Source organism: Anolis sagrei, chromosome 8 (assembly GCF_037176765.1).
Source record: "Anolis sagrei isolate rAnoSag1 chromosome 8, rAnoSag1.mat, whole genome shotgun sequence".
Classification (NCBI taxonomy): domain Eukaryota; kingdom Metazoa; phylum Chordata; class Lepidosauria; order Squamata; family Dactyloidae; genus Anolis; species Anolis sagrei.
The window spans coordinates 25,113,693-25,128,009 of record NC_090028.1 but is presented as its reverse complement, the minus strand read 5'-3'; the positions used below and the strand labels follow the sequence as shown (position 1 = coordinate 25,128,009).

At 45.5% G+C, this 14,317-nt stretch overlaps 1 protein-coding gene across 4 annotated transcripts in view; it reads left to right on the top strand.

Moving 5' to 3' along the window:
- The window catches only part of GSE1 (Gse1 coiled-coil protein), a 510,191-nt gene that overhangs the window by 76,312 nt on the left and 419,562 nt on the right, over positions 1–14,317 (top strand). The window contains exon 1 of one of the 4 annotated variants that reach the window (XM_060788130.2): positions 13,245–13,374. The exons of the other annotated variants lie outside the window; for them this stretch is intronic. The gene's annotated coding sequence lies outside the window, so the exon portion shown is untranslated. Of the gene's footprint in view, positions 1–13,244; positions 13,375–14,317 lie in introns of those variants that run through there. 4 annotated transcript variants of the gene reach the window in all.

Genomic DNA, 14,317 nt, shown 5'->3' with positions numbered 1-14,317 from the left:
ACAGCAAAACAGCAGAGAGGAAACCACCAGGCACATCTTAACACCTCTCAACAAAACATTTTCCCAGTCTCAGCCGGGCCTTCAAATGCTAATGAAGGTGGTCAGCTGAAACATTCACACCTAGCTTCAGCAGAGAAGAGCTCTGTGCCCCACCCCAGCCATTCCACAGATATATAAACCCATTTTCCTATTTCCAACAGACCTCACTACCTCTGAGGATGCTTGTCATAGATGCAGGCGAAACGTCAGGAAAAATGCCTCTAGAACATTGCCATATAGCCCGAAAACCCCCACAAGAACCATGCTTTGATTCATCAACATTAAATGCAAATGAACTATTTTATGAAATTTGTATTGCAAATGGTATGCTTTTCATTTTTTTCACACACAGGAACGATACACGGATTGAAAAGGGATAGATACATGGGCCGTATATTATTGAAATTTATGACAGAGGCTGCAGGCCAGTGGAAATTGAACATGGGCCACAATTGGCCCCTGGGCTGGACTTTGGATGTGCCTGTAGTAAACATATATTCGAAAGAGGTAAATAGATGCACCAGGGCCAGCCAACTCCTTTAGGGGAAAAGACCCAAACTGAAGCCTGAACTTGGCAGCTCAACGAAGGCTTGCAGAGTAAAAGGCCTCATAAATCTTGCATCCAGCAAAACCCTGGCTGCTTGGAAGGCCTCCTGTTTGAATATTTCTCCCTTCCTTTCTATCCCTAGGAGCCTGGTACGGGGAAATGCTCAGGGCAAAATCCATGGGGCTGTGCCAAAGAGCAATGTTCAGTGTGCAAAAGGCTGTGTGCCTTCTGGGTGCAAGGAAAGCACCTGCCCTTGGATGTCCTGAGGTTTGGACTAAGGGTGGTGCAAGAGTTTAATGCGCCTAACAGCGGTTGTTCTTTTGCCCGCATTGAGTGCGTGCGGATGCAAAGGAGCAGTGCATTTCCAGGGAGATGTGCAACGGTTTTGAATAAGGGTCAGGATTTGAATCACAGAATCCCATTTGGAGACCTTGGGAAATCCCTGTCGCTCAACCTCTGTACCACACTTTCTGAGCAACTCAGTAACAATAAATAAATTGCAGTCGCCATTGTGGGCACCACAATTGAAGAGAGATATTGACAAGCTGGAATGTGTCCAGAGGAGGGCGACTAAAATGATCTGGAGAACAAGCCCTATGAGGAGCGGCTTAAAGAGCTGGGCATGTTTAGCCTGAAGAAGAGAAGGATGAGAGGAGACATGATAGCCATGTATAAATACGTGAGAGGCAGTCATAGGGAGGAGGGAGCAAGCTTGTTTTCTGCTGCCCTGGAGACTAGGACACGGAACAGTGGCTTCAAACTATAAGAAAGGAGATTCCATTTGAACATTAGGAGGAACTTCCTGAATGTGAGAGCTGTTCAGCAGTGGAACTCTGCCCTGGACTGTGGTGGAGGCTCCTTCTTTGGAAGAGTTTAAACAGAGGCTGGATGGCCATCTGTCGGGGGTGCTTTGAATGCAGTTTTCCTGCTTCTTGGCAGGGAATTGAACTGGATAGCCCATGAGGTCGCTTCCAACTCTATGATTCTATGATTCTAAATACAGCTTAGGTGATGATGTTAGTGTTGTGGGCCCTTGCACCCTATTGAAAAGGTGAATTCCAGCCTTTAGCCCAGGCATGGTCCAACTTTGGCCCTCCCTCCAGGTGTTTTGGACTTCAACTCCCACAATCCCGATAGGATGTTAGGAATTCTGGGAGTTGAAGTCCAAAACACCTGGAAGGAGGGCCGAAGTTGGACCATGCCTGCTTTAGACACTTTCAGGAATCATAGAATCATTGAGTTGGAAGAGACCTCATGCGCCATTGAGTCCAACCTCATTCTGCCAAGAACCAGGAAAATCACATTCAAAGCACCCAAAGGAGAAACATTTTGTATTTTGGGCCAAGAAAAGTAACTCTGGAGAGCCTAGAAGGCCTCAAAAGCAGTATTGTGGGACTACTTATGTCCTTCTGAGTTGCCTTTTGTCCTCCCCATTCTCTCCAACCAAGCCAAAGTGAGCTGCATTGAAATATAGTTGGCCTATATATCCGCGGGATTGGCATCTACAGATTCAATTATTCACAGCTCAAAAATATTCAGGACAAAACAGCATAGCAAAAAGCAAATAGTTTCCTGCCCTGAGTCCCTCTGGGAAGATAAGATGGGTTACAATTACTACTACTACTACTACTACTACTATAAAATACACCACTTTGCTACACTGTTGTATATAATGAGACTTGAGAATCCGTGGATTTGGATAGATACCCACTGAGAGTCCAGAAATCCAACCCCATTGGATATTGCTTCTTTGTGCCCTTGTGTACCCTGACCTCCATTCTTCTACCTTTCCTTTTCCAAATTTGAAGGATTGGTTTTAATTTCAGGAGGAAGGAGCTTGTTCCCTTTGGAAGCACACGAATGCCACTTGATGGATAGATCAGTGTCAGCATTGAAAGTGCCATCAGTCTAGCCATCCATCCTCTACGCTTTGGGAAGATCCTGAAAGTTCTTCTGTTTCTGTCATAGAATCATAGAATAATAGAGTTGGAAGAGACCCGATAGACCAGCGTTTCTCAACCTGGGGGCGGGACCCCTGGGGGGAGGCACGGGGGGGGGGGCTGCCAGAGGAGTCGCCAAAGACCATCAGAAAGCACAGTATTTTCTGTTGGTCATGAGGGTTCTGTGTGGAAAGTTTGGTCCAATTATCTTATTGACAGGGTTCAGAATGCTATTTCATTGTAGGTGAACTATAAATCCCAGCAACTACAACTCCCAAATGTCAAGGTCTGTTTTCCCCAAACTCCACCAATATTCACATATGGACATGTTGAGTATTCATGCCAAGTTTGGTCCAGATCCATCATTGTTTGAGTCCACAGTGCTGTCTGGATGTAGATGAACTACAACTCCCAAACTCAAGAGTAATGCCCACCAAACCCAGTATTTTCTGTTGATCATGGCAGATCTGTTAGCCAAGTTTGGTTCAATTCCATCATTGCTGGAGTTCAGAATGCTCTTTGATTATAGGTGAACTATAAATCCCAGCAACTACAACTCCCAAATGTCAAGGCCTATTTTCCCCAAACTCCACTAATGTTCACATGTGGACATGTTGAGTATTCATGCCAAATTTGGTCCAGATCCATCATTGTTTGAGTCCATAATGCTCTCAGGATGTAGGTGAACTACAACTGCAAAACTCAAGGATAATGCCCATCAAGCCCTCCCAGTATTTTCTGTTGATCATGGCAGTTCTGTGAGCCAAGTTTGATTCGGTTCCATCATTGGTGGAGTTCAGAATGTTCTTTGATTGTAGGTGAACTATAAATCCCAGAAACTACCAATCCCAAATGACAAAATCAACCACCCCCCAACTCCAACTCAAATTTGGGCGTATCAGTTATTTGTACCCAATTTGTTCCAGTGAATGGAAATACACCTTTCATATCAGATATTCACATTACAATTCTTAACAGTAGCAAAGTTACAATTATGAAGTAGCAATGAAAATAATGTAATGGTTGGGGGTCACCACAATATGAGGAACTGTATTAAGGAGTCATGGCATTACGAAGTTTGAGAACCACTGCGATACTCCAACCTTCTGCCATGCAGGAAAAACACAATCAAAGTATCCCTGACAGATGACCATCTAGCCTCTGTTTAAAGGTTTCCAAGGAAGGAGCTTCCACCAGACTCGTAGGCAGAGAGTTCCACTGCTGAGCAGCTCTTCTTATGGTCAGGAAGTTCTTCCTAATGTTCAGTGGAATCTCCTTCCGTGTTATTTGAACCCATGGCTCCATTGAGTCCTAGTTTCAAGGGCAGAATAAACAAGGTCTTCTCCTTCCTCCTTAGGGCACCCTTTCACATATTTATACATAGCTCTCATGTCTCCTCTCAATTTTCTCTTTTGCAGGCTAAACATGCCCTGTTCTTTAGATGCTTCTCAGAGGGATTCATGGTCTCCAGACCTTTGGTCCTTTTAGTCGCTCTCCTCTGGACTCCTTCCAGCTTGTCAATCTCTCTTTTGAACTGTGGGCCCAGAATTAGACACATTGTGATCCCACAGTGTCATAGAATCGTAGAGTTGGAAGAGACTTGGAGGGCCATCTAGTCTAACCTCATTCTGCCAAGAAGCAGGAAAACCACATGTATTTATTTATTATTATTTATTTGCGGCTTTTATATTCCGCCCTTCTCACCCCGCAGGGGACTCAGGGCGATTACAGTGTACACATATATGGCAAACATTCAATGCCAATTTTGACATACAACATATACAGACATAGACAGAGGCTATTTAACTTTTTCTGGCCGCCAGGGGAGCTGTCACTTTCATTGTCCATCTGCGACACTGATGAAGTACTTCCGCATTCCCCGCATGCTTTTGCTGAAGTCTTTATGGCCTCATAAATTAGTTAATTTAGCCTCCCCACACTTTAAGGTGGTACCTTATTTTCCTACTTGACAGATGCAACTGTCTTTCGGGTTGCAAAGATCGACAACGGGCTACACAATTGGTTGGAAACCCACTCCAACCCGGGCTGGCTTCGAACTCATGACCTTTTGGTCAGAGTGATCTTAATGCAGCTGACACTCAGCCAGCTGCGCCACAATTCAAAGCACCCCTGACAGATAACCATCCATCCTCTGCTCCAAAGAAGGAGCCTCCACCACACTCTGGGGCAGAGAGTTCCACTGCTGAATAGCTCTCTCTCACCGTCAGGAAGTTCTTCCTCGTGTTTAGGTGGAATCTCCTTTCTTTCCTGTTGTTTGAAGTCATTGCTCCATTGCGTCCTAGTCTCCAGGGCAGCAGAAAACAATCCTATGACTTCCCCTCACATCTTGATCCCTGGCCCTCATCATGTCTGCTCTCATCTTTCTCTTCTGCAGACTAAGCATGCCCAACCCTTTCAGCCGCTCCTCATGGGACTTGTTTTCCAGACCCTTGATCATTTTTGTCACCCTCCTCTGGACACAAAGCAGAATAGAGAGGCATAATGACTTCCCTCGATCTGGATACTAGACTCCTTTGGATACAGCCCAAAATCCCATTGGCTTTTTGAGCTGCTGCATCACACTCTTGGCTCAGCTTCCACTTGTTTCCCACGAAGATTCCAAGATCTCTCTCACATGGCCTGTTGTCGAGCCAGGCATCACCCATTCTGCATAAACATTGCCTGTCCAGTTATGTCTTTATCTGAAACAGGGCAACCAGTGAGGCGAATCTTCACTGTCTCCCCCCATTCTCCCCGGCCAATCTGACCCTTTCTGATTATGGAGGCCTTTTGGTGGTGGTGGGGGTGGGGGAGGTTATGCCGTGCTCGACTCGCTGACCTTTGCCCTCTCCTCCTCCTCCTATGTGGTCAGTCTCATCCCCCGCGTTTTCCGTCCTGTGTTTACCCAGACTCCGTCCAGCCAGCTGCCCCTCGGATTGCACCGTTGCCATAGTGACCCCTTGGCACGTCAACAAAGTGGCTGCCTTTGCAAAGAGGGGCGACCGTGGGGCCGGGGAGGGGGGCAGCAAATGGGCAACACTTCCCAATATCCCTCAAGGCAGCAAAAAAGGGTGTCACTAGAAGCTGTGGTCCCATAAGGGAAAGAAGGTCAGGATTCAGGTTTTATTTGGATTGATATGTTTTATTTTCAGTTTGCATATTGATAAAAACAGTGAAACAATATATATGTTGTATGTCAGCCTGTTCAGCCTGTGATTGTGTCTGATGTTCATGTTGATGTTCATGATGGGAATGGGGATGATGTTCCTGGTGATGGGCCTGGGGATCAGGGTTTGCTTAGGCCTGAGTTAAGTTCACCAAAGAGGCCTGAGCTGTTTCAGGAAGAATCACAAGGCCACATTCTTGAGAGAGGCACTTCGCCTTTTCCAGAACAACTGTCAGATCATGATTTGTCAGGTGTAAGTTAATGAGGTAGATTATAATGGAAACTTGGACAGAAAGCAAAGTTTTTGTAAACACAGGCCAAGTCTTCAGAGGCTGAGGCAATCAGGTCGGCTACAGCAAAAGAAAGATAACAAACTGTTATCTGGTGGGAAGGTCAAGAAAAATGTTTTCCTTTCAGTTTAGGGATCTGAAAAAGCTTTATAACGATTCATGGGAAAGAGTTGCTTCATTTGGGTAAACATTATTTTATCATGGTCTTGCTGTCAAATGCTCTGTGTTTCATGCATCAAGTTTTTGCCAAGCTCAAGATTTGTCTGTGAGACAATTACAGCAACTACAACTCCCAAATGTCAAGGTCTATTTTCCCCAAACCCCACCAGTGTTCACATTTGGGCATATTGAGTATTCATGCCAAATTTGTCCAGATCCATCATTGTTTGAATCCACAGTGGTCTCTGGATGTAGGTGAACTACAACTCCAAAACTCAAGAGTAATGCCCACTAAATCCTTCCAGTATTGTCTGTTGGTTATGGGAGTCCTGTGTACCAAGTTTAGTTGAATTCCATTAGTGTAGTTCGGAATGCTCTTTAATTGTAGGTGAACTATAAATCCCATCTACAACTTCCAAATGACAAAATCCACCCCCAACCCCACCAGTGTTCACATTTGGGCATATTGAGTATTCATGCCCAATTTTGCCAGATCCATCATTGTTTGAGTCCACAGTGGTCTCTGGATGTAGGTGAACTACAACTCTAAAAATCAAGAGTAATGCCCACTGAACCCTTCCAGTATTGTCTGTTGGTCCTGAGAGTCCTGTGTGCCAAGTTTGGTTGAATTCCATTAGTGGAGTTCAGAATGCTCTTTAATTGTAGGTGAACTATAAATCCCATCAACTACAACTTCCAAATGACAAAATCCACCCCCCAATCCCACCAGTATTCATATGTGGGGCATATCATGTTTTTGTGCCAAATTTGGTCCAGTAAATGAGAATACATCCTGCATATCAGATATTGACATTATGATTCATAACAGTTGCAAAATTACAATTATGAAATAACATTGAAAATAATGATATGGTTGGGGGTCACCACAACATGATGAACTGTATTAAGGGGTCTCGGCATTTGGAAGGTTGAGAAACACTGAAATAAAGCCTAGGAGCCAGGGAGGCTAAACTGAGGCCAACATATTTTGGGCATGTCATGAGACGGTAACTCATTGGAAAAGACAACAACGCAGCCCAAAATTGCATTGGATAGACTGCATCAGCTTTGGTTTCTTAGATATGGTTATCATGGTTTTCTGTTGGTGAGCAGATGGCAGACTGGTAGATGCAGCATATGTTCTGTATTTCAAAAACTAGAGTTGATAGGGGAAAACTGGTGTCATATTTGGATTCCAGCAGGTCAAACATACCCAGAAGTGGTGCGAACCTTTGAGACACCATAATGTGTGTTGTGCAATGTAATCATTGGTAAGGGGAGTCGGAAAAGAGGAAGGCTGCATTCCAGATGAATGGATTGAATGGAGGAGGTTGCCCTAAATTTGCAATGCCCAGGAAAGGATGACTTAGAGGTCAGGGGTCAGTGTCTATTTGGGCATCTCTCAATGATGGCTGCCTGAGGAGACTTCATGGGGAAATCAGGAGCTCAGGAGGAATGCATTCCTCTTTCCAAACCGATCAGCCCTTCTTCCTCCCCGTCTTCCTAATCCCTGCTTTGGCTGCCTTTAAAAAACCAAACCAAACCCAACCCAACCCAGTGTGCAGGGATGGGAGGAACAGCTGCTTCTGTACCCCCTGCTCGGTAAACAGAGCCTGGGTGTTGACCTAACAGCCATCTTGACATGCAGAGAAATCATCGCTCGCATTTCCACGCCGGAGCCTCTCCTCCCCGTCTCTCTTGAACTCTTGCGCTCAGCATCTGCTCTGTGACTCACCCCGGCTGTCATTGGATGCTGGGGAGACAATTAATACAGCCAAAAAGGGGAGAAAAAGAGAGGCAGCACCCCCCTCTTTGCTGCGCCAGAGCCTGCGGTTGGGACAGAGATTAATGGGCCCGTTTGTTCCCCGGGAGGACAATGCAAAGGCGGGCGGCGAGGGAGCGTGTTCCTGCCTTTGTGTGCATCTCCCTGGCTCAAAGGGGCGAAGGGGGCTTGAATAGAAAGAGGCAGGACAAACACACTTTGCATTTCAAAAGGGACCAGGGCTTTTTTTTCCTTTTGGTTGTGTTTGTGTATGTGTGTGTAAGACTGCTTTATATGCATTTTCTTCCCCTTTTCCGCCTGCCTGGACCCGGCTCAGGTTCTTGTTGGCATCTGCTTGTCTTCACTGCAAAGGACCCCCGACCTGGTTGGTGCCTATAAGGAAAGGGCAAAGTGGCAAAGAGGCCTTTCCCTGCAGGAATGTCACTCATTTATAGTAGGCTTTTGAAGCAGAGGGCCAGTTCTCGGTCTGTCAGACTGTTGAGGGCCGGACTATAGTTTGTTGTTGTTGTTGTTCTTGGGTTTCCGGGCTTTATGGCCATGTTCCAGAAGCATTCCCTCCTGACGTCTCACCTGCATCTATGACAGGCATCATCAGAGGTTGTGAGCAGATGCAACCTCTCAACCGCTGAGGATGCCTGCCTTTGATGCAGGCGAAATGTCAGGAGAGAATGCTTCTGGAACATGGTCGTACAGCCTGGAAAACTCACAACAACCCAGTGATTCTGGCCATTGTGATGTTGTTAAGCTCTGCTGTTATGACCTCTATATTTTTGTCTTCAGTGTTATGGGCACTGCTGACTTGGAGGCCTGGTTTTACAAAGACAGCGTTTCCCTACTGCGTATGTGGTCTTTGCGCTATTAAGATTGTTTCTGTTGTTTATCCCTGTGTGTTTCTTGGACACATAGCACGTCACATTTCTTATTTCGTCACAGTTCATGGAGCAGCTGTTCTTTGGCAGCTCACATGCCTTCGATGTAGATTGAGATTATTGTCATAGTTGGTCCTGAAAAGGTCTGTTGGTTGGTTGGTTTGTTTGGGTGCATGCTGCAAGTTGCTTCTGGTGTGAGAGAATCAGCCATCTACAAAGACATTGCCCAGGGGATGTCCAGGTGTGTTGCGGTCCTGCAGAGAGGATTCTCTCGTGTCTGGCCATGAAAGCCTTCGACAATATGTTGCTGTTGTTGTTGTTGTTGTTGTTGTTGTGTTCCTTCAAGCTGTTTCAGGTGTCTTGTAAATATTTATTCCAAGGAAATGTGCCCTTGTCTTCAATAAGATTTGCTGTTGTCCACGGTTGCACATCAACATGAGAATTTCCAGGAATGTGATAGAGTTAGAAGAACTGCGAAGGGTGTGTTCGCATTGCAGAACGAATGCAGTTTGACACCCATTTAAACTGACATGGATATGGAATTATAAGAGTTTTCGTTTGGCGAGTCACCAGTCCTCTTTGGCGGAGGAGGCCTTGTAAAACTACAACTCCCAGGATTTCATAGCGTTCAGCCATAGCAAATGAAGTGGCGCCAAGCCTTTATGAATCACTTCCCTCTCTTTTTCCTACCTACCTTTCCTTCTCCCTTTCTTATCTTCCTTTTCTGTATCCTCTCTTTTTTCCTTTTCTCCTTCCCTCTTGTTTTCCTACCTCCTCTTATTGGGCCAGAAGACCTCCCTTTCAATAAGATTTGCTGTTGTCCACAGTTGCAGATAAACATGTGAATTTCCAGGAACATGATAGAGTTAGAGCAGCATTGCCCAACCTGGGGGTCAGGACCCCTGGGGAGATCGCAAGGGGTGTGTGAGGAGTTTCCAAAGACCATCAGAAAAACCTGTATTTTCGATTGGTCGTGGGGATTCTGTGTGGGAAGTTTGTCCCAATTCTATCGTCGGTGGGGTTCAGAATGCTCTTTGGTTGTAGGTGAACTATAAATCCCAGCAACTTTAACTCCAAAATGTCAAGTTCTGTTTTCCCCAAACTCCACCAGTGTTCACATTTGGGCATATGGAGTATCCATGCCAAGTTTGGTCCAGATCCATCATTGTTTGAGTCCACAGTGCTCTCTGGATGTAGGTGAACTACAACTCTAAAACGCAAGCTCAATGCCCACTAAACCCTTCCAGTATTTTCTGTTGGTCGTGGGAGTTCTGTGCCAAGCTTGGTTCAATTCTATCATTGGTGGAGTTCGGAATGCTTTTTGATTGTAGGTGAACTATGAATCCCAGCAACTACAATTACTAAATGACAATATCAATTTCCCCCAACCCAACCAGAATTCAAATTTGGGCAGATTGGGTATTTGTGCCAAATTTGGTCCATTGAATGAAAATATATTCTGCAAATCAGATATTTACATGACGATTCATAACAGTAGCAAAATTACAGTTGTGAAGTAGCAACGAAAATAATGTTATAGTTGGGAGTCAACACAACACGAGGAACTGTATTCAGGGGTCACTGCATTAGGAAGGTTGAGAAACACTTGAGTTAGAAGAACTCCAAAGTGTGCGTTTACATTGCAGAACGAATGCCATTTGGCACCCCTTTGAACTGCCATGAATACGGAGCCATGGTAAATTGTGCCAAACTGCATTCATTGTGCAGTGTAGATTCAGTGATTTGGAGGCATACAAAACAGCAGCTCCCCAAACTCATGCCCTCCTCTACTGTTGGGAAAACAAAAAACACATGGCTTGTGTTTCTCTGTTTCAACTACCTGTCGCGCCTGTTGACACCCACCTTGGCGCCATCCCGGCAGGTGTCAGTGCAGCGTGAGAATGGAAATGCAAATCCATCTTCCCTCCTCCCGACAGTGGCCTGGATATATAGGCTTCCCACCTGCCTGCCCTCTGGCGCCTGTGCTATGCTAGGATTTAAGCAAACACCTGCTTTTCCATCCTGGTTAAAGAGAGGGAGGAGGGGGGAAGGGGCTATAGGGGGAAAGATATACGCAGCACACAAGTTCCAACCATCTTCATGCAACACATTACTTGTGGCACAGGTAGGGTATTTCTTACCCAAAATTCTTGGGACCAGAAGCACTTTGGATTTTCTTTACTTGGGTTTTGGATTATCTGCATTCATATCTACATATGTAGCCATGGGGTGTATATCTGTATCTATAGAAATGTAAGTATGTATGTTTGTTAATCTTTTGTTGACACACCCTAGATGTCCAAGATCCATTTTCTCATCCCAAGAACTGCTTCAAGGTCTAGTGATTCTCCAAACAAACATTTACTACCTCTATATACATATAAGTCAAATTATGTCTGTCCATCTGTTTGCACACAAAGGCTGTTGCTAGGTGAAGTGGCCCTCTGTGATGTCACTAGATTGGCTATCACAAGGTAAAGGATTGACTCTTGCTAGGTGAAGTGGTCCTCTGTGATGGCACTGTGTTGGCTATTGCTAGGTGAAAGATTGGCTGTTACTAGGTGAAGTGGCCCTCTGTGATGGCACTGTGTAGGCTATTGCTAGGTGAAGTGACCTTCTGTGATGGCACTGTGTTGACTATTGCTAGGTGAAGGATTGGCTGTTTCTAGGTGAAGTTGTCCTCTGAGAAGACACTGTGTTGGCTATTGCTAGGTGAAGGATTGGCTGTTGCTAGGTAGTGGCCCTCTGTGATGTCACTGGGAAGGGAAAGATCCTGTTTAATGTTGCCATGAAGACATTGTGAGGCAGGCCCTCCCAGAGCTGGAAAAGGGAGAAAGTAGGTGAGCAGCAGTCCCAATGACACTGGGTATATATCCTATAATAATAATAATAATAATAATAATAATAATAATAATAATAATATAGTTCCCAATGACACCAGGCAGTGCTGGGTATATATACACTAGTATAATGACAAAGATGATGATGATGATCATCATCATCATCATTGATCCCAATGACACCAGGGAATGCCAGGTATATATTATTACTATTATTATTATTTACTGTATTTATATACTGCTATTATTGTAATACAAGTATAATATGCTTAAATTATTATTATCATCATCATCATCATCATCGGTCCCAATGACACCAGGATATATGTTAGTATGCTAATAATAATAAGCCCCAATGACACCAGGCAATATTGGGTATATACACTAGTATGATGATGATAATGATGATAATAATAATAATACTAATAATCGGTCCCAATGACACCAGACAATGCTGGGTATATATGTTAGTATGCTAATAATAATAATTAATAATTGGCCCCAATGACACCCCGGCAATGCTGGGTATATACACTAGTATGGTGGTGATGATGTTGATGATGATGATGATTATGATGATGATCGGTCCCAATGAAACCAGGCAATCCTGGGTATATACACTAGTATGATGATGATGATAAGGAGGAGGAGGATGATACTTGGTCCCAATGACACCAGACAATGCTGGGTGTATACACTAGTATGATGATGATGATCATCATCGTTGTCGTCGTCACATCATTGTAAGTCCCATCATAATAATAACAACCACCCTCTTCCAAGAAAAACTCTCTTTTGGTTTCAGACTGTAATGTGTGGTCAGCATAGCATGGCTCTTGCCCCGCATCCCAGGCAGGATGCTAACTTGGAATCTAATGACTAATCCCATCTTGTGGAAGAAGCCCACTTCTGGCTCCCATTCGTTTGGAGCAGCTGGCGATGATGCCACATTATCCGCCTCCGCTCAGCCTTACAGGTGGTTTCCCTCTGGCTGCTTCCCGGTCCCCTTTCAGTGGAGCCCACCTCTGCTTGGATGGGACCCCCGTTCTCCCTCCTCCTCCTCCTCCTCCTCCTGCTGCTGCAAAGGCTGGGGGCGGGTGGGCAAGCAGGCAAGCAGGCAGGCAGCCGAGCCCTCATTAATTATCTAATCTCCCCTTTATGTTTAATTTACAGGCTGTGGCTGCCCTGGCCATATGCTTCTTTTGTTGCGCCTGCCTCTTTGTTGTGTCAGCCTTGCTTTTGCCTCCTCTGATTTGCTTCTGACTCAGAGGGAGAAATCTGCCCTCCTCCTTCGAGGCATCCCAAACACAAGGAGGAGGAGGCAGGAAATTCCCTTTCGGCCCTCTTTCTCTCTCTAGCATCAGCCCCCCTTCCTTCCTTAACCTTCTCCCCAGCCAATCCATCATTGTGTGCTGGTTTTTCCCCCCCTTCTTCTCCCTCTTGGCTGGGAATTTGTTTGTAGATTTCCTCTCTCCCTCCTCCTCCTCCTCCTTTCCTCCCTTCCCTTCTTCCTTCCTGACGGATCATCAGTTCCAGATTGGGGGGGAAAAGGGGGGGATTTGCAACTGTCTGTTGGAAGAATCTCTCTCTTCCTCCTTCTTGACCCCCCCCCCCTCCCCAAACATCCCTAATCTGTCAGCAGTTCACTCCTGGAGACGGTTTTGGCTGGCGCTTGTGTCCCTCCTTTGCCATTGGCGGCTGCTGCCCCGTGTGTGTTTCTTTCTCTGTCTCTGTTTCTAAGGTACGTGCAAAGCAGACTACTTTTTTTGATGTCATGTAAGATCCCCTCCTTTTCGCCCCCTGCAGTGGGGTGCTTTGGGGAATAAATGCACACTTGTCGGGGTTCCCCGTTGCTTTTGTTGCAGGGCCGGCGGTGGCGTGTTGCAAAGTGTTGGGGTTTCTTTTCCATCTGCACATCCTTCTGCTTCCTCTGCGTGGCAATCGTCCCCCCAAAAAGAGAACTTATTGCTGAGTTTCAAGGTCTTTCTGCTAGCTTTTGCTGGTTTGGTGACATCATTTTCCTCCTTGAGTTCTGGTTGTTGCTCTGTTTGCATCCTACACCTGTCTAACTGAGATGGCAAATCAGTTTGGGAAGAAACAGGAGGGGAGGTAATATGCAAAAGTACAGTTTTATACATCCAAACTGTAGGTATGAGGTGATTCAGAGGACATAGCATTCTTGAGATGTACAAACGTCAAGACATTTCCTCTCAATGTGGTTGAGACAGTGGAGAAGAGAGTCCACCGCCTTCTGGGTGCCCGTCTTACCTTTTTCCCTGATGCCCATCCAAGAACAGACCTTTTCTTCTCAAGCTTTTGCTGCGGTTTCGAGGTTAGAAGGTCTCCTGCAAAGTCTATAGCAGTGTTTCTCAACCTGGGGGTCAGAGGAGTCGCCAAAACACAGTATTTTCTGTTGATTGTAGGGGTTTCTTTTCCATCTGCACCTTCTGCTGGGGGTCGGGACTCCTGGGGGGGGGGGTCACATGGGGGTGTTAGAGGGGTTACCAAAGGCAATCAGAAAACACAGTATTTTCTGTAATGTCAAAGGCATTCATAGCTGGAATCACTGTGTTGTTGTAGGTTTTTCGGGCTATATAGCCATGTTCTAGAAGCATTCTCTCCTGACATTTTGCCTGCATCTATGGCAAGCATCCGCAGAGGTTGTGAGGTCTGACCTTCACAAT